Below are 2,781 nucleotides of genomic sequence, written 5' to 3'. Positions count from 1 at the left end.
CTTTCTCCTTATTACACTAGAGAAATTTTGCAGTAAATTCCTACTTAATCTAGTTAAGTGAGACTTAACTTAGTTTAACAACTGAATTAACCTAGTTCAGCTCTACTGGTATTAGCAACATTGGGAGCCCTAGCATAGATAAGCCTCTGGTTCCTGCCCGCATTTTAAAAATCACATTAGTAATACTTTGCCTGAAAAATATTGGACAGTTTCCTCAATGGAGACACAATCTGTTAGGTCTGTGTTTTATTATTAAGTGTAATGGTCCGAGGCTACTGTGTAGTACCAGCTGCAGCCAGGCCACCTAATATCTGATTGTCCTCTTTCTCACACATCTGCCACAACTTTGTTGTTAAAGAAAATTCCAAAAGAGAAAGTAAATATCAAGAGGTGTGCCTGATGAATCTTACTGCAATCCAGGTATGGCTTTCAGCCTCTTCACAGGGCTCTTCTGCCCCCTACACCCTGTCCTTACCACGCCAGATGTTCAAAGGTGCAAAACTTCACTACAGTTCTAGCTTAGTGCACTCACACAGCTTCAATGAGCTCTAATGACCGCCTGCTGATTGCGGCACAGCCCATACTCATATTAATTGGGTGTTCCCTCACCTCCCACAAATTCCCCAAATCTCTGGTCAGTTCTTATTTTTCCCGTCTTTGCTTCCTTCTCAGATTGCTCACAGGCTTTTACCTGTGGCCAGCATTCCCTTAAGTGTCCAAGTCACAGGACTGCTCCACACAAACTCATCAGGATACCATCAATAAGCCAGAGCCAATATAACACAGAGTCCCTTGGCTCAGCTCCCTGGTTCCTCTCCCATTGAGGGATACCTATTTCTCATGAGCAGTTCCCTTTAATGAGCCCTCTTATCCACTCCCCGCAGCCAACAGCTGAGAAGCGCTTCACTCACCAGTCTAGTTCCTGGTCCAATCCTTGTGCAATACTCCTGCACCAGCTCTCACCTTGAGGTAAGTTCCACAATTTTCTTTCCCGTCTTTCCATCTCTGCTAACTCCCTGACCAGGAGTCAGGCAAATCACCACACCTCCATGTGGTGGGCACAAGATCCTACTCCTGCTGGCATCCCCTCTCCAGAGCAATCTAACCCATCCAGTCCCCGGGCTTTTAACTTCCGCATTAGTGGCCAGACCTATCTGGGCAGTTCTGTTTCAGTGCAGGTTCCTCTTACAGACCCCAGCAGAGATTAAATAAAGCTAGACCAGCCTGCGCTGAACTGCTTATTGTTTTCCTACCCCCTGCCACACAGGAAAGGGGGTTTTCCCCCCTTTGGCAGTCCATCTGCAGTCCTTCCTATTGTGATGGGCTCCACAGATGCCCTGTCACATTCACCTAGTTCTCTTTCAGGTCACTTCAGGCCAGTTTCTCAGTTTATGGATTACAACACCCAAATACAACAAGCTAAATTGTGAATGCAATTTCTATGTGCAATTGGAATGTCTTGTCCCTTCTCTCAGTTTTTAAATTAAATCTTTACAATTTTTTTTGTTCTAGATACAGCTCTCTCCTACGAGCTAGTGATCCATGCACTAGGAAATTTAAATTCTTGGAGCAAAGAGACAAGTGTTTGTTTTGGTATTTTGAAAAATTCGTAAAGAACTATTGAATTGCCCATTAAGAATGACGGGCGGTGACCGAGGCGGGGAAGCTTCCTAACCCTGCCCCCGTGCTGCCACTGCTCTGCCATCCTTTCCATCCCCATCCGCCAGCACCCTGTGCTACCACCACCTCCAAGGAGCAGGGCCGGGGGGTGGTTAGGGCTAGGGCCCTGCTCCGTCCCTGCCATCATGATGGTGCTCCACCGTGCTGTTGCCACCACCTCGCTCTTGGTGCACTCTGATTGTTTCAGTAACCAATTAGAGTGCTCCAAGAGCGCTACAGACAGACAGACTAAGCCCTTTATTATGTTAGAATATTTCTAAAACATATTAAAATTCTTAATTTTAATTGTTTCATTATTAATAGTCTTTTTGTAAAAAAAAAAAAATCTAAATTGTTAATTTCTTTTAATAGTTTGAATAAAAGATAGACTACCTGTTATCTAACACTTTTCACCTGTACATTGCAAAACTCTGTATAGTAGACTAAGTATCTTTCTCCCAAGCTGAGGAAAAATAGCTAGAGCTGCTCAGCACAGGTAGGGGAAAGTGTTCAGATTTGATTGACTGCAGAGGGCTTCTTTGCATTTGGCTTTACCCAATGAGTAAGAAAAATAGAGGGGGGGAAAAAGAGAACTAGAAAATATTTTACTGAGGAAAAAAGGTGGTAGAAGTGCAAAATTAAAACTGTTCCTGTTTTTACCTTCATCCCTTTGGCAGCGGCACTACGTTCCTTATGGAACTCTTTTGGCATGCTCAATTTTAATTGTTTCTATTGATTTTGTTTATGCTGTTCTGAATTTTTAAAGTCTGTTTGCCAAAGCTTCACCCAGCACAAAGATGCTGAAATATAAAGCAAGATATTCTCTAGAATTACTCCAAGAAATTTGGAATGATAGAAGGCCCCTTTCTTCTCTTCTATTTTTTACACCACCCGCTCACAATTAAAGCTTTATCTCCTCCAGATGACACATAGAAGGTGGGCAGAATTTTAGAAGCTGCTGACAAATGATCTTAGCAAGCAGGATGTCTTATTTTAATAGTCATCCTACAAGGCAACTCTTACAAGCAGTAGTTAAATCCTCCAGTGGTTTAGGGATGGTAGAACACTGTAATCTTTCCTTCAGAGGTACATAAATTTGTGCTGTTAGCATCTGATCATGCA

Source organism: Alligator sinensis, unplaced genomic scaffold, assembly GCF_000455745.1.
Source record: "Alligator sinensis unplaced genomic scaffold, ASM45574v1 scaffold223_1, whole genome shotgun sequence".
NCBI lineage: Eukaryota > Metazoa > Chordata > Crocodylia > Alligatoridae > Alligator > Alligator sinensis.
The sequence above is the reverse complement of the archived record's forward strand: the minus strand, read 5'-3'. Positions refer to the sequence as shown.